The sequence below is a fragment of the Macrotis lagotis genome, chromosome 4, assembly GCF_037893015.1.
Source record: "Macrotis lagotis isolate mMagLag1 chromosome 4, bilby.v1.9.chrom.fasta, whole genome shotgun sequence".
Taxonomy (NCBI): Eukaryota; Metazoa; Chordata; class Mammalia; order Peramelemorphia; family Peramelidae; genus Macrotis; species Macrotis lagotis.
The window spans coordinates 13,816,881-13,839,263 of NC_133661.1; the positions used below are offsets into that span (position 1 = coordinate 13,816,881).

The 22,383-nt window shown below is 36.8% G+C and overlaps 1 protein-coding gene and 1 non-coding gene across 2 annotated transcripts in view; both read left to right on the forward strand.

Annotated features, from left to right (window-relative positions):
- The window catches only part of PRKG1 (protein kinase cGMP-dependent 1), a 1,157,583-nt gene that overhangs the window by 421,147 nt on the left and 714,053 nt on the right, over positions 1 to 22,383 (forward strand).
- On the forward strand, positions 19,661 to 19,762 carry LOC141523149 (U6 spliceosomal RNA). The gene has a single exon (XR_012478356.1). It is a non-coding gene; the product is annotated as a U6 spliceosomal RNA (small nuclear RNA).

Consider the following 22,383-nt stretch of genomic DNA (forward strand, 5'->3'; position numbering starts at 1 on the left):
CCATAAGGTACAACAACTTAAGATATGCTCATATAATCTCTCTCTCTCTCTCTCTCTCTCTCTCTCTCTCTCTCTCTCTCTCTCTCTCTCACACACACACACACAGACATACACACACAGGGGTGGGCAGGCAATATAGAGCCTCATACACATTTTATGGATAAGAATCAGTTCAAAAATGTGTATGTCACCTTGAGGCCCAGACTTGATGATCGCTGTCTTCTCTTTCTTTCCATTATCTATGAGGTTTGTCAGAATGATGACCCTGAGATGGGAAATTGAATTGGGTTTTCTAGCAAAAGACACAAGTTGCAACCAAAAAAGCTTATAGGGAGAAGGACCCCCTGTGCTGACTGTACTATGAGAAAAAAGTTCCCAAAGTGTTATTTACTTCATCTCTATTATGTCATTCAAAATTATCCATCCAATGGTCATTCTTGGGCAAAGCTTGAAGTAAAGTGGAAGGGTGCCTCGTGAGCTAGGATAAAACAGGAGATTTTGAATCAGAAGACAGAAGTTCAAATTGTAACTTTGAAACTTTGAAATTACCTTGGAACTTGGAGAAAGTAACTGTTCCAAACTTGACTTCAGTCTCATTATGTTTAAAAAAAGGGGGGGGAGAGAGAAAGAGAGAGAGAGAGAGAGAGAGAGAGAGAGAGAGGTTGATACTGATGACATTTTCCTGCAAACTGGTTCTCCCCGACACAATATAACTCTAGAATTGGTTTTCTCTTTGTTTTTTAAATTAAATTTTATTTTTCAGTTAACAAGAATTTATTTTCTCCCAGGGGAACGCTCCCTTCACCACTAGAAAGAAATAAGCAAAATTCTTGGAGAATATGTTCATCATGGAGAAAAATTCCATATTGATGATATCCAAAACTTTATAATTCTTTAAGTACATTTGAAGATACATGGCAAGATTTCTAAATTTAGAAAATAATTACCTAGGGACAGGTAGTACACCAGCCCTGTAATTAGGAGAATCTGAGTTCAAAAATGATCTCATGCATTTACAAGCTGTATGATCCTGGGCAAGTCATTTAACATTAAAAAAAATAAAGAAAGGAAAAGAAAAGAAAAGAAATGGTAATGATCTATAGAGGACTGGGCAGAGTCCTGCCCCATTGTCATTAATCAGAGGATGACTGTCTCCTGATAGTGCTGGATGCTTTAAAAACCTGTTTTTCCTAGGCCTCTTACTATTGGATTATTTCATCATAATGGGTATGGAGGATGAAATAAAAACAATTTCCTGTTTAAATATATTTGAATAATACTTAGACTAATATATGTGCCTCATATTAGAGAATTAGAAATAAATTCATAAGCACCGGAATTTAATGTCTTCCATTTTATTCATCAAATCAGCCCAGATCATAGGATGTTAATAGTGGTCATCTTTATCAATGTGACATTACTAGACTACTCAGTGGTCAACTGATTCATCATTTGTACCCTCATGAGTCTTTTAATATATTCATTTGACTGACGCCCAGTAAATTGTGAGGGAGATCATGAGAGACTAGGCCCAAGTAGACAGAGACAGAACAGTTAGGTGGCACAACGGAGAGAATTTTAGGCCTGGAATCAGGTAAACTTATGTTCAAATCCAGCCTCAAAACACTTAGTTGTGTGACCTTGGACAAATTACTTTCCCCTTTTCCCCTCAATTTACTCATCTATTAAATGATCTGGAAAAAAAGAAATGGCAAACCTGTCCAGTATCTTTGCCAAGAAAAGTCAAAAAAGATTCATGAAGAGCCAAATCTAATTGTAAATCACTAAACACATGTAGGGACAGAGTTTAATTATCATGACATAATGGAAAGGTATAGGACTTGGGTTCAAATCCAGACTATGACACTTGCCGCCATAAAACACTTCTGATTTTCCAGGCTTTAGTTTCCTCATCTTTAGAATGAGGAGGTTGAATTCAGTGGATCTGATGGAAGACCAACAGCTGGATAGGATGCCACTTTCTGTCCCTTCTAGCTCTGATAGTCACTGAACTCTATAATTGAGTCAAAAATCTATCCCCATCTGGAGGCAGGCCGCTCCCAGCTGTGCTCTGTTTAGTCTGCCAGTTGGCGAGCACAACTTTCAAGTGAGGAATAATTCCCGAAGTGTACTTAACAATTACTTGGTCATTATAATCCTTTAAGGAGACGTCTAAGTTGCAATCATCACTGTGTAGGCTTTTAAAGGCTGTCGAAGACACTCTAAATCAATAGAACAGTAGAGAGACTTTTTTAATAAGAAAAAAGTTACATTCATACTGGAAGTGTGAAAAACTCATTACATTTCATGAATTAGATTTCTTTTCTGAATATAATTGGAATGGAAGTATTTTATTTGCCTGAGGACAGTACTCGGACCCAGCAAGGCAATCAGCTTTGACAACTATATTTACTCTGGGCTTCTCTTTGCCTTGGTCTTCTCTTTGGAGCAAAATATAATCAGATCTTGATGTGCTTAATTGGAATTCTCATCTTTGAATCTTCCAGTAGATGTTGGCATGAAAGAGATTAGTCCAGTCTGGTTGCCACAATATATAAAATCTCTGGTGTGCTCTGAGTTGATCCACTGGTGGGATCAACTAGAAATAAAAAATGAGGCTGCCCTGGACTCTACCTCGTCCAAGGTGCTTTTCTGCTCTCTATCTCCCGATCCTTTCCCTCTGGGTGATAATTATATAAAAAAAAGATAATTCAAAAGGCACTTACGTAGAAGTGTGGAGGTGGGGCTAGCCTATGTCATGAGGGTTGTTAACCTCTTTTCTGCACAATCTCCTCTACCATTAGAACTTTGGTGCCTAGGACAGGGTTATGCTCTGTATTTGTAAATTGTAACAACTGCAATAGCACAACAAAACCAAAAATATTAACCCTTTGGGGTTAAACTATTTATTATCATCATTTCTATTTTAAAGATGAGGAAAATGGAGTTTAAAGGATTTCCCCAAGGTAATACAATTTTTAAAAAAAATTATATTTATTTTAGGCAGTGGGGTTAAGAGTGACTTGCCCAAGTCACTAGGCAATTATTAAGTGTCTGAGGCCGGGTTTGAACTCAGGTCCTACTGACTCCAGGACTGGTGCTCTATCCACTGCAACATCTAGCTGCCCCCAGGGTCACATTCTTAATAAATGCCTAAGGCTGGAGTCAAACTCAGTCCAATATTATGTCTACTGGACTAATGACAAAACAATCTTCTTTTGAACATGGTATTAGGAAGACCTCAGTTTGAATTCAGTCTCAAGACTTCTAGTCTGTGTGGAATAAAATTTGCTTTTTCAAGGTGCCAAGAACAAAAGCCATGGCAAAAGGATCAAGAAATGCTTCCCACGGTTCATTAGAGACATGGGAAATATAATTTGTATCCTCTGATCCTAATGAGATCATTAATGTATTTTTTTGGGAAAGGCTATGAGACACTCTTTATTGAGACAAAATTCAAGTGGACTTTCCATCTACATGGAGGTTTTTACATATCACTGAAATTCCATGGGAAGGTTTTTCAATTACAATTCAGTACAATCTATATGTGGAAAAAGAATCCCTCCTTTGTGCACCTCCTAAGTGGTCATCCAATCTTGACTTGAAAGCTTCCAATAAAAAGGATAACACTATCCTAAAATAGTCCGTTCCTTCTTTGGAAAGTTTGAATAGGGAGCACCCAGCCCTCTAAATAATATCTAAATTGATATATCCTTATAATAAACTATAATTTAGCAAAAGATTTTCAAAAATTGGTTTAACCAAAAAAATTATTAAAAACATCCCCCTTCTGCCCACCTAGCAATGAGACTTAATTTAGTTTGATTTTGGAAACTTTTCCTGCTTTAGAAGGACTGACCAGAACTTGAGTTCTACTGACCTAACCTTTAATATCTGGAGGTCATCTCTATGCCTCTGTGGAATTGCAGCGAACTTTCATGGAAACCTCTTTCCTGGAATTATTAATACTTACTTGGAAGGGTGCCCAGAAGGAAAGCATCTTGATGGCAGAGGACTGTTTTCAGAGAAACTCAGAATTTGAGAGAAGGACCTTAGTGGCCATTCAATTTAAACCCTATATATAATGAAGTCCCACTGATGGCAAATGGTTGCCCAGCCTCTTTAATGAAAATCTCTAAGGAAGTGGAAATCAGCTCATGACATCTTGGACAACTCTACTTTTAAGAAATCTAAAGTCTAAGTTTGTTTTGGTTTTTGTATCTCCAGTCACAAGCCCTGTGCCTGATGAGTACATGGTTGGTGCTTATTAGATGGTTCTTAGGGGATTCATGGATGAATGCATGAAAAAATAGTCATTGCCAATTCCAGGCATTATGGTGCTATGGGAAAGGTTATGAATCTGACCTCCCTTCTTGGGTTTACATAAATTGCATTTTTTACCTGGGTCTTTCAAAAATCAAATGCGTAAGTCAAAACCTATCTCATGTCCCTTCTACTAGCTAAGAAAAGGAGCTAATAAAGGGGAAGCTTAGGAAAAGCTGATCCTCTGGTCCCTGTTCATCCTGTTAGTTATTCAATAAATATTTATTAATGCAAAAACAGTACAACCCCTCAAGAAACTTAATTTCTAAGGGACTGGGTTAAACATTCTTAAAAGCTCCCTCAGGGCAGCTAGATGATGCAGTGGATAAAGCACACCAGCCCTGGAGTCAGGAGTACCTGAGTTCAAATCTGGCCTCAGACACTTAATAATGACCTAGCTTACCCCATAGCCTTGCAACAACCTAAAAAAACAAAAGCTCCCTCATCCACACTGCCTCCATCAAGGTTATTTTTCCAGGGAATTGTATTGAGTTAATGCTAGAATTACAAAGGTGGATGCTATGATTGAATTGAGAGAGCACTGAGATAGGAGATAGAGGGCCTGAGTTGAAAGCCAGGTTGTGGTACTGTTGCTTGGCCTCTGGTGCCTCAGTTTCTTCACTTATAAAATGTCAGATCCGATAAATTGTAAGATCCCTTCTAAGTTTGTTTTTCCTTGGAGTCTCTGTCTATATTCTTTGAGTGAGCAAAGAAAAGTATTTACAGATACTAGAATGGCATTGAAATACTGATACATCAGCACATCCCTTCCTGTCTTTTCCCTTTCTGTTTTTTAGTTCAGATTGGGGAACAGCCACTTCATAGTTCAGCAGGTTGGGAATCAGCGAGAATGGAAATGGAATGATTTGTAGAAGTATGAAGAAATAAATTGGTGCATCTGAGTGCTCAGGAAGACATAGTGACTAATTTCATTGCCTTGTAAAGAGATTGCTTGGTTGAAATGATTTAGAAGTGATTTTCCCCAATGGACAAGAAGGAGAATTGCCTTTTAAACCCCCTTTTATACATTATTATTCCCAATGCCTCCTGGGAAACTATTGGAAACAGCCCCAGGGAAAGATGACAATGATGATGATGGTGATGCTGATGCTAATGGTGTCTTGAACAGAAGGTCATCAATATAATGTTGAGTTCCCTTATTGAAAACATTCTAACAGAATAATTTATATTTGACTTGTATTTACTCTTTCATGTATAATCATTATTTATGATCCCCATAATGATCCTGTGAGCGAGGCAGGACAAATATTAATTTCCTCATTTTAGAGATAAGGAAATTGAAAGTCAGAAAGTTTAGAGGATATTTAAGAAATTCACTTTGATATATATGGTTCAAATCTCACTTGAGATATTGACTCTGTGATCCTGGACAAGTTACTTAATGTTTCTATGCTCCAGTTTACTCATCTGTAAAATAAAGGGATTGAGCTAGATATCCGCCAAGGTCCTTTACAGGTCTAAATCTATGATACCTCCATACTAAATATGGCCACCGATTGCACCTTTGCCCTTTGGGTTATTGGACATTTTGATTTTGATTTTTTCCCTGAGATTGAGATGACCCATGATTGGAGGACTGTCTGTACAGGGACCTCATAACATGATCAATATACATTGATTACCTACATTATATTTTCCAGGATACGTGCTTAGATAGCTCTTTCTCTTTACTGTGAATTTCTTTTCTTAGGCTTTCAAATGCTTTGGGAGTTGATACAGTAAATAAAGTTTCATTTGAGAATGTGAACATCTTAAAATGTTTTCATCATAAGGGAGCCATATTTTATATGGACTTTATCCATGAGCTCTTTTTCCTAACTAGCCAACTATCTGTATGAGCATGGGAAAGCCACTCCCTTTGGCCTTCTGAATCTTTAATCTACAAAATAAGTGGTTGGATAAAGTGATTTGTAGGGTGTCTTTGAGCTATTATTTACTCTTATGACTTTGGGTGAGCAATATGATTTTTCTGCATCTTGGTTTCCTTATTTGTAAAATGAAGGCATTGGACTAGTTGGCTTTAGAGGTCCTTGCCACCTCAAGACACTGGTCATCTAGTTCATATTAAAGCTAATCATTTACCTGCCATGAACCCAAAGATCAAAAGGACCATGGGGCTGAATCCAATTCTCTTTCTTATATCTAAAACCCAATGAAAGGTTCTTCTTTTTTCTTTGATCAGTGAAATATCCCTTGGGTGGAGAAATAAGGAGAAAGGTGCAGAGCCTAGTGAAAATATTCTATTTAAATAAACTTAGTAAACATTTTAGTTAAAAGTTTTCCTGTTACTACCTAAAACTCAATTACCTAGCCACCCTTTATAAACAATGAAATGAAGAGTTAGTTCACATTGAATTCAATGGGCCAATACTTATAACCCAAATTTCTAAAATAATTCCGCTTTTATTTCAAAACTTTTTCTATTAATAAGAGTAATGATTATATTATTCAGTTGCAGAGTACTTTTGTTAAGATCATCTCTGTGACCTGGGAGAATTACTCCCCCACTTTTCAGATCAGGAATTTGTAGTTCTGATATGTCCCTTAAATGGAAGAAAAACAAACAAATGAGGTCAGATTCATGGTCCAAAGGGGATTTTCAGGGGTGGAATAATCTAATTTGCCTCTCTACCCTGATTTCATTAAATGGAAAGGTGCCAAATCTCTATTCACTTTGTACTGAATCCATCTTTCAGGTGTCCCCAAATCAATTCATTCCAACCTTTCACTCACAAGTGGTGAGCTGAAGAAGGGGGTTAGCAAGCAAAAATGCTATGGGGGTCAGGGGAATAATAAACAATGAATAGAAGAGTCAACTTTTAAGGTACTTAAATGTATTAATCCCACTGAATGTCCTTCTTTGTTTGAGATTTTAACAAGTCAGTAGGGGCAATGTGATATGATATCCATCCCAGAGGTAATTTTTAGGTGACATAAAATCTAGCCAATTATTTTATGCTCCAATAAACCTGACTGTCATAGACAACCATTGCATGACAAGTCAGGGAGATAAAAGACTCCTTAAATTTTTTTAATTACCGTGGAAATGGCTATGTAAACTCCCCTCAATCAAGATTGCAAAACAAGTCCTGGTGCCATTAATATGATTGTTTCTTCACAAATTCTCCTTTTTTTGTAAAGGGCAAACTGTCTCATTGTTTATAGCTTTGTCTGAAAGAAAAATCTCTTCATCACTAATGATATGTTCACTAATGTCCCTGCACCTCCAATCCCATTTAGAGGAATCCTTTGGAGCTCTGGTGTGAAAGAGGAAAGTTTTTCAAATCATTCTATTACCCCAAATGTTGTAAATGTCTTTTGCACTGTTCATGAGTAGCATTATGGGGAAGTGGATAGCTGCTAGAGCTGGAGTCAGGTCTTCAGGATACTTAGTGTGAAATACAAGACCAGTCCCTAAGCTTCTCTAAGCTCACAAGGTTGAATTGAGAATGAAACAAAATCCCAAAGAGTCTATCTATCTGTCTATCTATCTATCTATCTGTCTATCTATCTATCTATCTATATATATATATATATATAGCAAACTTTAAAACATACTATAAATGTGAACTATTATTATTGTGTAAAGGCATTTTATTGAATCGTAGTATTTACAAAGCATCTCCTACCTGCTCAACCCTATTGAGTATTATCTCTTTTGAGGTAGATTCTAATATCCCCATTTTACAACTGAAGAAACTGAGACAAACTAAACTGAATTGACTTAGGGTCACACAGCCAGCAAATGTCTGGTTAGATTTGAACTCTAATCTTTCTGACTCTAGGCCTCGAACTTCAGCCATTGTTACCCCATTCTCCAAAACAAAAAGCAAAGCAAATGAAAAAATGATATTGTTATTCTGGTTTTTTTCAACAAATAATTTACTTTAAAATCACTTTCAGTGAAGAGGGAACCCTGAATTTGAAATCAGAAAATCTGACTTCAAATCCTGACTGACAGTTTCTCCTTATATGACTTTGTCCTCTGCTTCTTTAAATCTACATTGAGGGGGAAGCTAGGTGGTACAGTGGATAGAGCACCATCCCTGGAATCAGGAGGACCTGAGTTCAAATCCAGCCTCAGACACTTAATAATTACCTAGCTGTGTGACCTTGAACAGGTCCTTTAACCTGACTGCCTTAAAAAAGTCTAAAAAATGGGGTGGCTAGGTGGCGCAGTGGATAAAGCACCCGCCCTGGAGTCAGGAGTACCTGGGTTCAAATCCGGTCTCAGACACTTAATAATTACCTAGCTGTGTGGCCTTGGGCAAGCTACTTAACCCCATTTGCCTTACCAAAAAAAACCTAAAAAAAAAAATCTAAAAAAAAGTCAACCAAGACAGTTGGATTTCTTGACTTGTAAGGCTCTTTTCAGATCTGGTTCTACATCTCTAACCTAAAATTATTATAAGTTGAAAATCTGAACTCATTATTTGGAATTTAGAGCATGACTTAGGTATGAGGTGTAGTATGGCCATATCAGCTGGCTCATAACGGATATCTCCCCACATACTTTTAGCAGACAGATTACTGAGTTCATAACTGCTCAGCTACTGATTTTGCATGGAGTTTATCTTTGAATGGAGTCCATGTTTGCATTGGTTCTTTCTAAGAAAGCAGAGATTTTTTAATGAAAGTTTGTTGGTGTCCTCTGGGAAGTCAAGTCTTGCCAAATGTCTGAAATAAAGGAAAGAGTAATATAAGGGTTAAGACAGGATAGCCACCTTACTTTGAAATGGAGGCTTATTCTAAAATGGAATCTCTAATAGCAAGAAATAGAAAATTCAGGGTCTTTCTTTTTCTGTCACCACAGGTAGGTCCCTTAGCCTGTGAAGCATTAGATCACTTATCCATAGGGGTGGGAGGGTATCAACTGGCTGAGCTCTGAAGTCTCTTCTAGCTTAAAATCCTCAAACCCTAAGGATAAAGAAAATGGACATTTTGGGATGTTAATAAGGCCAATTACCTCCTCAGACAACAGGCATGTACTTAAAGAAAATCTTCTGGTTCTAAAATAAATTCCTATCAGTATCAAGTCATTAGTTAAATTCACAGTGAAGAGCCCTGGAGAGATTTTTGAGGAAGTAAAACTTTCAAAATCAAAGTTTGAGGCAATTTAAAGAAAAAAAAATAAGCCCCCATGGCATTACTGGAGTGAGGTGTTTTTTTTAAATAATAAACCTCTAGATAGCTTGTTAGAAATATTAATTTGAGGAAAAGATTAATAAAGTATTAATGTCAATGCAAGTTATTCTAACAGCAGCAACAGGGCCAGCACAAATAGGAGTGGTAGCATCATTTCTATCCTATCACTACCAGCATTATTATCATCACACTCATCATTATCCCCACCCCTACCATCATCATTACCATCATCATCATCATCATCATCCTTATCATTATTCACAAACTAGTCCCCCAATAAAACATCTCCCATTCAAGAAATACAGCAGGAAAGCAGCCCTTCAAAACTGTTCTATCACTCCCTATCATTACCAGCATTATTATCATCACACTCATCATTATCACACCACTACATCATCACCATCATCATCATTATCATCATTATTCAAAAATTAGCCCCCTATAAAGCATCTCATATTCAAGATCTACAGTAGGGCAGCAACCCCTATCACTGCCAGCATTATTATCATCACATTCATCATTCACCTCACCAAGACCACCATCATCATTATTCATAAATTAATCTCCTATGAAGCATCTCATATTCAAGATCTACAGTGGAACAACAGCCCCTCCAAACCATTGCTCACCAGCCCCTACCACTATTTACCAATCAATTCATTTCCAAAAAAGTAAGACATTATTTCAGTAGCATACGAGTCTATCCACACTTTCTCCAAGGTTACAAATGATGGTTTGGAATGGAGACTAATACAAGAAGGTGTGACCAATGAGGATGTATGACCCTTAAAATTCATGCCTCTAATTTTGTTGTTTGCTCCCCAATACTGCTACCAGTGGCCTCTGGTTTCATCATCAGATAAGCTCCTCTGTCTGCTGTGATGTTTTGGGGGGTCTATGCAGTTGCCCTTCTGTTAAAGTGAGTTGGAAAAGGAAGAGGCAAACCGCTCCGGTCCCAATGCCGAGAAAACCTAAAGGAGGTCCAAAAGTGCCCAACGTGATTAAAAAGACTGAAAAACAAGAAAAACACCGAGCTGCTTTAAACTGGCGGGTTTTTCTTCCGCGCCCTTCAGCTACTCTGCAGCCTCTATCTGACCCTTGGTGGTAATTGGAGGGGTGAGAAAGAAGGAGGTCTAGGACTCCTTTCAGTTCATAGCTCCAGAAGCTGGTTTCTGGTGAAGACACTAGACAGAGAACTTTGGCTACTTAGCTAGAACAGTCCAGAGGCATCCAAGTTTATCTTACGAAGTTTCTCTCCTTTTGCAAGATGTCTGGTACCTTTGACCTCAGATTAAGATCTCATTGAAGGTTAGTAAATTCTTCTCACTTCCTTTCCTTAACATTTGTAGTTCGGACAAAATCCCATCCTCAAAATAAGACAACCAGGGAACGGGCTGAGATGGCAGTTACCTATTTTCTTCCTGATAATAACGAAGGCTCGAAATTATAACACCGCTACTAATAACAATAATGACAACAATAATGAACCTTGATATAGCAACATATTCCAAACACTACAAGAGCTTCTCAAATATTCTCATTTTCCCTCAAAATGAATTTGGGAGAGAGAGATGCCATTATTATCTCCATTTTACAGTTGAAGAAACTGAGGCAAACAAAAGTTTAGTCACTTGTCCAAGGTCCCACAGATAGTTAGGATCTGGAGATTGGTTTGAAATCAGTCATCCTGATTTCAGGGCCAGTATTCTGGCCCTGTCCACTTAGCTACATCTGATAATGATGATAATTAGAATACTCCCTATAGAAACAGGTAGTAATGTTGAAAGCTGTTTATATATCTGAATGTTTGATCATTTAGTGGGGAATATATTTACTCCTTTTATTATAAAAGAAAAAATGTTAAAGAATTCATCTGGACATCCAACACCATACTTATGTTGGTAGTATAGTTTTGTTATAATAATACAAAAATAGCCACGATGCAAACATCCATCATCCCCCAAACTATTTTTTCTGAACCATAAAATTAGCTTGATTCACAGCAGATTCTTTTTTCTTTTTTAAGAACATGAGTTAAAATACTCTGGTTTTCCATTCATGAGAAAACCTGGACAGGTTTAATATGCCAACATTGGTAAAGAGGTGTGTTCCGATTGACAGAATCTCAGTTGGAAGAAACTTCAGAGATCATCTAACTCAACTCCCAGGAATACAGGCATTCTCTCTGAAAAATTGTCCATCCAGGCTCCAGTGAAAGACTTCTAAACTCATTACTTTTAGACAGAGATCTTATTGTTAGAAAGCTTTTCTATACATCAAGCCTAAACCAATTGTCTATAGGCATAAAACATGAAAGGAGGATTCAGCCGTACTTTTTTCTAAGTAATAAGATAATCCAAATTTGTGCAATTTGTGTCTTTAAACCTTAAAAATCAGTTAGTGCCTGGTATTCAGGTAATAGCTGCCTGGTGATTCACTTACTTCCTGGTCAAATGTCCTTAGCCTTTGAATCACTTTTTTCTTTGAAATCTTGTACAGATGAAACTTCTTTTGTTGGTACTGAAGGATCCAAGACTCAAACTCTAACTAAATTTCTGGAACTTCTGGCTATCTCAGAACAAAAGTAAAATTGGTGTTATTCCAGAAAGATTGAAATAAAAGGAAAGATTCCTTCATTCTATCCTTTATCAGGACATTGGCTTGCTGATGTTCTGAGAACTAACCTATCTCTCAAGCACATTTACTTCATTAGTAGGAATTTAAGTCAAAAGATTAACAATTAGTGAAATAAGCATGGTAGACTTTCTAGGTCAGCCACACAAATATACCAAGCCACTGAGGGGCATATCCTTTAGCTGTACTCAGTAAATGTTTGTTGATAATTGATAAATGATAACAAGCTTTCTATCACATGGGAATTTTTTTTTGTCCCTTGACTCATAAATTTTTCTCTATTTATTTGTTATATTTCTTTTCAAATCTGAAATTGAAATTTGATATTGCCCCAGGAGACACCAAGTTCATAAACTTCCCTTGATTTGATCATTGGTAGTGACTTCAATACTGATATTCTATTCTATTAAGGATCTATTTGGGTATACTTTCAGTGACCATATTTGTGGATGAATGTACCACATAATATCTAATTAAATAAGGATCATGGGACAGTGTGAGAGGTAAAATCTACCACAGACTGTTTTAAGAGTTTAAGAATCCATTATGAGCTTCCTTCTATATATAGGAGCTAAGTTCAGAAGATTTTTAAAAAATGAAATAAAGATCCTACATTCTTTTGGGGGGGAATAAACATGGGAAATAAATAGCAAACCCAAAATGCATTGAAAGCAAAGGAAAAGTAACTGAGACATTGAACTATTATTATGAAAATGAGATAGATCTCAGGTAGATGGTAGTGTTTGTGATAAGGTTTTGCAAGGACCAAGAAATTCTCAAAGTCAACTGTGAAAAAAGCGAATAGAACCTTTCATGTCATAGTGATGACCTGTGCAGAAGCAAGATGAGAAATAAAATATTAAATATGATAAGTATATCATTACAGGATAATATGTTAATATTTTATATTATATTTTAATATATAATAAGATAATATAAATATAATATAGTAATAAGTAGAATAGTTTGACTCAAATATAATATGTGAATGAAGATTGTGAAATGAGCATGAAAAGGTAGAGTGGAGCCAGATTTGAAAGGGTTTAAATTTTTTAAGAGGTGTTTTTATTATAGAGGTAATAGTGAGCCATCATAGTAGGGGGGCAGGTTGATATGATCAAATCTGTTTTCTAGGAATATTCATTTGGCAGATACATAGACTATGCATCGAAAAGACTAGGGGAAGAAGGACCTATCTGAAGATTAATGCAGTAGTGCAGAGGGACGAGTGGTGTAGATCTGAAAGCAGTTTGAGCAAAGGAAGAGATAGAAAAAATACTGAAGAAGTTGAATTGATAAGTTATTATTAAATTTCAGTGGTTTCCTATGGTCTCCATGATACTATCTAGTCTTTGGCTTTGAAAAACAAATGAGATAATATTTGTAAGGCTCCTGGCACATAGTAGGGACTTTATAAGTGCTCTTTCCCTTCCCTTTCCTGAAAGCCTTTACAATCCATCTATTATCTAGTTTTCTAATTTCATGATGGGTAACTTCCCTGCCTGCCTCAGTTCTCCACTCACATCATTTCACAATCCACAAAGATAAATAATAAAATGATATCAGTAATTATTGTGATGATGATAAATGAATCAGAGATGCCCAGTTTCAAAGTGTTCTGTGCAGACATGGTAGGTTCTAGACACATAATCACAGTCTCACACAATGAACATGTTCTTGTGTCTGTGAACCTGTGAAATTCTCCTAATTTGTTATCTGCAGCATGTAACCTGAAAGGCAGGCTGCACCAATGTCCCTTTGGACTGGAGTCAGAAGACCTAGTTTTAAGCACAGTAGGACCCTGGGCAAGTCACTGAACTCTTCAGTGCCTCTAGGTGTCAATCCTCTTAGACTATTAAGTAGAGTTGAGCTGTCCTGACTTCTCCACTAATTCAGACTTGAATCCAGATTGAAATAATATATTACTGGAGACATTTAAACATTAGGGAGTATCTCATAACTTTTCATTTATTTTTTTCTCTCTTGTTTGCTCCATGAAGTACAAAGATCTCATCACTTGTGTCCCTAAACGACTCATTAGTAAAGTGATGCAGCACTTTTACAGAAGTAAAATGTTTTTTCTCTGTAAGTGAGGTCCAGTTTTACATTTGAAATCCTTCCTGCCCTATTAGATTAATTTCACAATCAGCCACTGGGTCTCCTGGTTACCAAGGTAGATATTAATTTATATTTTAGTTTTACATAAGCTTTAAAATTGAGGATAATTTTTTTTACAGTTTAGTGGTAAAATCCAAGAAATTAATTATGGGCAACAGTAGTGAATGGGTGATAGTGGTAATGGGTGACAGTAGTGATGAGCATCCTGATCAGGGGAGGAAGATGGTTCTCAGTGTCTCTCTCCGATAGATTGATGGAATGGATCCTTTGCACCAGTGTGTGAAGAGTAGCCTTAAGGATGAATATTGACTACAGTGGAGAAGAGAAGGGGGCTAGGAAGGGATCAAATAAGATTTGATGATAATAATAATAATTATTATTATCATTATTGTTATATCTAGCATTCATAGAGTCTGTGATGTACCAGTCCTGTGCTGAGCATTTTATAATTATCATTTGTTTTGATTCTTACAATAACTTTCAGAGGGAGATATTATTATATAGATGAGTAAACTGAGGCAAACAATGAGTGACTCACTCAGAGATACTAAGCTAGTAAGTATCTGAGGTTGGATTTGAACTTGGATTTTCAGGCTCCAAGTAATGGATTTGAACTTGGATTTTCAGGCTACAAGGAATGTTTTTCTATCTCCTATGTCACCTAAATGACACAACCTATTTATCTGTAAAATGAGAATAATAACAGTACTTACCTTACAGGGCTGCTTTGAGGATTAGAAGTATGCTAAATACTTTGGAAATCTTTGATGTTTGTCCTTCATTGTCAAAGTAGACCATGCTATCAGGATGGTGTCATCATAGCAAGCACATGAATTGGATTTGATTGAGGAGGGGCTGAAGTCACCAGCCTCATTTTTATCTCCAGAGTCATCTGGGTCCAGTGGCCAGATATGAATCCAGATGACTGGAGATGGCCCTGGAGGTGAGGCAACCAGTGGTGACTTGTCAAGGGTCTCAGAGCTAATAAGGGTTGTGTCTTTGATTTGTATCTGAGCTCAGAGCCTTCCTATTCCAGGGCCAGTGCTCTATCCATTGCTTAAATGTGACATAAATTCTAGTAGTGGAGACAATCAGTAGTAATAGTAGTAGTAGTAGTAGTAGTGGTAGTAGTAGTAGTAGTAGTAGTAGTAGTAGTAGTAGTAGTAGTGGAAGTAGTGGTAGCAGTAGTGGAAGTAGTGGTAGCAGTAGTAGTAGGTAGTAGTAGTAGTAGTAGTAGTAATAGTAGTTGTAGTTGTAGCAGCAGCAGTATTGGCAGTAATTGTAGCAATTATTGCAATTATAGCTAATGTAAGATGAACTACCCCTTCCAGGAAGCATTGAACAAGAGCAGAATGGCCACTTGGTGTGTATGTGATACTACAGAGGGAACTCATCTTTTTCTTGTGGATTGGGCCAAGGTCCCTTTCGCTATAAAATTCTTTGATTCTGTGATTGATGTAGTCTTTTTAAGGGCATTTCCTAGCCTTTTATTTCAAATTATAAGGGCAAGAAACATAGGTTATAAAGACTGCCCAAAGTTTTGCTGTAGATCAGGCTATAGCTAGAGGGAAATCTTTTTAAAAAATTAAAAAATAAAGAATTGGAGAGAGAGGGCAAAGGGATCTCTGGAGATACATAAAGAGAGTCACTCACAGCTGGAGCTGTGCTTTGATGATTTCTCCAAGCCTGAGAGTGGCGAGGGGAGGAAGACCTTAGGAAAGAGACTCTTGTGTATTAGTAATAGAAGGGAAGCTACATGAAAATGCCAAAGTCAGAGGAGAAATGTTAGGATGAAACCCTCTTAGGGACTGCTCTTTCTGAATTTTGGTGCCCCATGGCCTCCATCAGTCATCTGAATATAAAATATTTTCATTGTATGTTAACCCCACTAGGATTTCCTTAAGTCTCTAATTTGTACCAGAAAAGAATAAGACTTAAGTCAAGACCTGGGTTTAGTGCTTTCTCTAACCTCCTAGGACAGTTCTGAGACTTAATGGAAATCAAATGTCTGAATGAGTATTTAAAAACTTTTTTTTTTTTGCCCAAGGTTGCACAGCTAGGTAATTAAGTGTTCTGAGGATGGATTTGAACTCAGGTCCTCCTGACTTCAGGGCTGGTGCTCTATCCACTGCATCACCTAGCTGCTCCATTAAAAAAATTTTAATCAATATTTAAATGTCAGTAATAAGAATACTTTGTACTTTGAAAGGTGTTGTTGGATAATAGTCATTCTCAAAGCTAGAAAATTCTGGAATCCTCACTTTTCATGCATACCAGCTGCGTGACCCTGTACAAGTCACTCAACCTCTCAGTACCCTAGGCAACTTTGTTGCAGAGAAGGTACTGGTTTACTATAGGAGAAGGGAGGTTTTTTTCATACGATAGTCCAGCAACCATAAAAATGAAATTTAAGGTCCAGTCCCTATTCAACTTCAAAGATGAAAGTTATATTTTGATATTGTGGAGCAGATGTGTGACAGAGGAAAGTATTCTAGGCTGGGTCCTAGGTCCAATTCTTTCATTTCCTAGCAATGCCTTGTTAGATGAATCCTTTCCTATCTCTGAACTTTCTCATCTATGCCATAAGGAGGTTGGACCGGGTGAATCAAATTGTCTTTTTCCGCTTTCACTTTCTATGATTTGATGGCATTGTTCTTCCTTTCCTTCTTACTTGTGATGAATTGAGTGGGACACAGCTTTTAAACTGGACACATAGCTCATGTAATGCTTATTGCAACTCTACCTATAGAAAGAATATGCTTTACAAGCCTACATATAAGATAATTGTCCCATGGAATCCTGAAACTTTAGTCAGCACACATTATGTTTCCAGATGAATCTTCTATGAATGTTGTTACCAACATGAAAAAGGAATCAGAATATACTTCTTCTAAAGAAATATGTTTCAACCCTAGCCGATAAGCTTTGTGTATCACCAACTCTCTTTTCTTCCTCCTCTCCCCTCCGAAAAATAAGCACAAAACCTCCTCCAGTCTAGAATCTTGATCTCAATCTAGAATTTCAAGTCTGGATCATCATCTTGTCCAGCATTTTCCTTTCCATTTGACAGATGGAGACATAGAAATCCAGGAAAATAGCCTGATTTATGTAGGATTTTATGACTAGTTAGAATCAGAGTTGGAATCTGAAAACAAGGTCTCCGGCTTTAGCTTCTGCTTCCCATTCCACTCATCCACTTAGGGAACATCCTGGAGAAGTTATTTTCGTGTTCTATGAAAATTTTCCTGCAGTGATTTCAGGACCCCAAGTGAAAATACTGATGCATTGTTAGTTAGCATGACCTTCAAGTGTGGAATTCCTTTTCAAAAAGGTCCCATTTGAGTCTGATTAAAAGCAGATGTATACCTTTAATTAAGGGAAACTAAACGAAAGAACAAACTTCTTAAATATTAAGAAAATGATCTTTCCTTTCTTCTCTGTGAAATAAATCATAATGGAAGTATTTCCTCCTGTTATAGGGTCTCTTTGAGAAATGATAGTCTTTGTCATCTCAGGAAAATTACTATACCTTTTATGAGCTTGAATTCCCTTCTCTGAGCTATAGGAGAACCTTCTCATAAGTGTCCTCCACTTAGAAAAGGGTTTGTCTTGGTTTTCCATTTTTGTGCCCAGGACTTAAATCTGGTTCTTACTTTGCAGAAATATATACTTTTTTAATTGATTCCTTCATTTTTATTTTATTCATTTATCTCTAGATATGTTTCCTTATCTGCAAAATCAGATGATAACCATGATATTATAATATCTATTGCATGGTTGTCTATCTATCTTCTATGATTGAAATGAAGATCAAATAAATGCTAGTTGTTATCATTAGGGATGCTGACCTTGAGAGTTTAGCTCCTATTTTATCTGAATTTAAACCCTGAGATCCCAGTTTTCTGGAGTCCTGTCCTGTATTTAAAAGATTATTTTACCACCAAATTTCATGGCCTCTGACCTGTTTTCCATTAGCTGATAGTAGACTGGCTTTGATCTGTATTTGGCACCTTGTCCTTAAAGTATGTGCACTGGGCAGATTACTAGAATTTTTTTTAGTTTTTTTTCTTTTTTTTGCTAGGCAATGGGCTTAAGTGGCTTGCCCAAGGCCACACAGCTAGGTAATTATTAAATGTCTGAGGTCGGATTTGAACTCAGGTCTTCCTGACTCCAGGGTCAGTGCTCTGTCCATTGCACCACCTAGCCACCCCAGATTACTAGAATTTGTTAGGGTTAGGGCACTAGGTGGGATTGACTTATGTTCAAGTCCACCCTTTGACAGGTCACTCATTATCAGTGTGTCCCTTCACCTCTTTGGATCTCAAAAGATTCTTTGAGACTTAATCTAGCAAATTAAAGATGCTTCAGTCTGCTTTGTTCCAGGGACAAAGTCACAGGCCCTTGACATTGACATTGAGTTGCTAAAGAACAGAGCAAAATTCACTGTCTCAAATTGTATAGTTAGATACATGATCTTGGGTTTAATATGGGGCAAATACCAACAGAGATGGATATCACTTTGCTTATCACCACGGCCTGTGTCTCAGGCATCAGGCTCTCTGGTCGTTGGGACATAAATCTGCCCTTTGCATTATCTAAATACCTGTATTTCATGGGAGACTGCCCTCACAATCCAATAGATAGTAATTCCCCTCAGTGACGAAAATGGATTTTTCATCCAAGATTTATTTTTTGAATTTCAATTTCAAGCAGCTCTAACCCTTAGCAAGTTTCTTCTTCCCTGTATTTCTGTGAACTTGGAGCACGTTAGCTTTAACTGACAATAGCTGTTATATTTTTTCTTCTCTTTCAACAGTTCACTTGTTGACTTAGGTCAGAGATCACAATCCTCACCCTACTCCTTACAAGGTTATTGTGAGAGTCTAAGAAGAGAATTTACACAAAACCACTTTGTAAAAAGTGTTGAAATTTTCCTTAGAGTGAATATTTTAGTTCTTTTGGAGAAATCTGGCAGGGATGGGCATCTTTGAATGGTCTAAAAGCCCAGAAGTGATTCTTAATCTATCATTTGCTCTTCAATTAAATCAAATAAAATCTTAATTTCCTTTGTCTTCCATAGTAAGGGAGGCAGGGCTAAGTTATTGACATTCTTCAAAGTACTGTAGAATGATTGAAAAAAGAAGCAAAAGCTTATCATAAGAACATAGATTTAGAGGTAGATGAGACCCTCAGTGAAGTCTACTTTTAGTGTTAAAAAAGGCTAAAACAGAAAGAGGTTAATATACTTGCCCAGGGTCACACATCTATATAGTTTTTGAGTCCAGATTTGAATATATGTCTTCCCAACACTAAATCCAGAAATCTCTCCATTATTCTGCACTGCCATTAGTTATTAACTGCTTTAGAAATACATCATTTGGTGTCCCAAGTGGTGTAAGATGATTGAAAGATCGGAATGGTGCTTGCTTGGGCAGCACATACACTGAAATTTTAAGGATACAGAGTAGATTAGCTTGGCCCCTGCACAAGCACTACATACAAAATCTTATTCCACATTTTTTAAATTAAAAAAGAAACATCTAAATGATCTCAAAGTGGATAGAAAAGTAGCCTAGGGAATGAAAAGGGAATCAGATTTGGAAACAATACCTAGAGTTCAAATCTTGACTCTACTACATGGTACCTATGAGAACTTAGGAAAAAACCTTTTCCCACTTGGTGCCTCATTTTCCTTTCATGAAAAATGAAGGGGTTTTACCAGATAGACTTTCTCCCAAGACTGATCTTCACTGTGGGATACTGAAAGACCCCTTTCATGTCTAAATCAAAATTCAATAGCCCCACCAAGAACAAGTACCTTGGCCAGCACCTTCCACTTGCAGAAGGGGCAATTTGGCAGGACTGGGCTGGGGGGTGGAAGTATAAGGAGAGTCTTGCACGAGTAATTTCATAAGTGTAGAGAACTCACAGTGAAGAAATTCCTTGCACACAAACTATCATTTTGGTTAATTTTAGAGCCTTTCCTGAGGCAAAGAGTGGTTAAGTGATATTTGCAAAGTCACCCAGTTGGTGTGTCAGAGGTAGGGTCTGAGACAAGTCTTCTTGAGTCCAAATCCAACCTCCTAGCTTCTCTGCCACCTATACCTTGTTGTACCCATCAATTGGAATATGGACTTTTTAATAGAAAAGGAATAATTAAGAAATTTTATGCTTTACTGAGTACTCTGCCCCTACACACACACACACACACACACACACACACACACATACTTACCCATATATTTGTATCATATAAGGGAGGAAGCTGTAAAAGGAAGGACCCAGTTCAGGGGCATGTTGGTAAAGTCAAATTCAGGGAATACAGGAGATTGGAATTAAGGAGTTGATTGGGCTTCTGAACACTCCTTAAATGGAAACTCTTGGACATAGTATTTAATAAATGTGTGTTTTTTTTTAATTCTCTGTGATCAAGGTTCAGTAAAAGTACAGAAGTTTACAGATATTATTGATTATTGATTACATATATATCAGGTATATATTTGATTACATCAAAGATATTGTCACTTGAAAACCAGAGTTCAGTTCTTTCTAATAAATCAGGGATACTGAATCTTTTTGCATGTCATAGACCCCTTGGCAAGTCTAGAGAAACAAATGAACCGTTTTTTCAGCATCATGTTTTGAAATGCCTAAAATAAAATATATAACATTACAAAGGAAACTGCTTATATCAGAATATCTATCTATCTAGAACCCATGTCACAGACCTCAGCTCAAAAACCTTTGTTTTGAATATATTTTGTAATAAATTTTCTATGTAACATAGAGCTTGCCTTAGAATATAACCTCCTCAAGGTCAGAGACATTTATTCAATCTGTGTATCCTCAGTGCCTCATTCAGAGTAAACCATTGATAAATACTTGATGAATTGAACTGAAAGATAAAACTGAACCTTGAGAGAAGGGAAATGCATTACATTGCTAGTAAATAGCAGAATCAGAATTTGAACTCAGACCTTCAGACCCCAGTCCTTTCTTTTCTTCTATTCCACATCATGCTCCCTTCATTCTGTTTATCTACCAAAATGACTATTGGCAGATGGTTGTTTCTAGGCTCTCCCAAGAATGCTTACTCCTCTACTTTGCCAGTGATGGGTCAGCCTAGAATATAGACAGCTTCCCAGAACTGTAGTTGGTAGGGGCTAGATGTCACAGACATTGAACTCTAACCATCTTTCTTTTCCATATCAACACAGGCTGGTTTGGTTAATGTCTTTTCCCTCCTTAAACTTTAAATATTTTACACTTCTTTTCTTTTTAGATTTTTTTGCAAGGCAGTGGGGTTAAGTGACTTGCCCAAGGTCACACAGGTAGGCAATTAGTAAGTGTCTGAGGCTGGATTTGAACTCAGGTTCTCCTGACTCTTAGGGCCGATGCTCTATCCACTGTGCCATCTAGCTGCCTACCATAAATTCTTAAGGACTATTCCCAATTATATATCAATAAAACTAATAATATAAGTGAAAATAATGCAGTTTTACAAAAATAGAAGTTGCCAAGATTAACAGAAGAGAAAATAAAATACTTAAAAAACCCTATCTTAGAAATGGAAATTGAACAAGCTATTAAGTCCAGGTCCAGATGGATTCACAAGTTAGTTCTATCAAATATTTAAAGAATAATTATTCTTATTAGCATATAAACTATTGGAAAAATAGGTGAGATAGTTCTATGAAATTCCTTTTATGGAGCTGTTACCTAAACCAGGAAAAACAGAGAAAGAAAACTATTGACAAGTTTTTCTAATGGATATTGTGAAAATTTTAGATGAAATACTTGTAAGGAGAGTACAATGATATATCACAGAGATCCCATACTAAGATCAGGAAGATTTTTAACCAGAATGCAGGGCTGGTTAAATATTAGAAAAACTATCAGCATAATTAATTATACCCACAACAAAATCAACAAAAATCATATTATTATTTCAGATACAGGAAAAGCTTTCAGTGAAACATAACACTCAATCCTATTTATAAATACTGGAAAGTATAGGAATAAATGTAACTTTCTTTAAAACGATAAGTGGGATCTATCAAAAACCATCAGCAAGTATTATCTATAATGAGGATAAGTTATAAAAGCCTTCCCAATAAGATCATGAGGGAAGCAAAAAGGCCT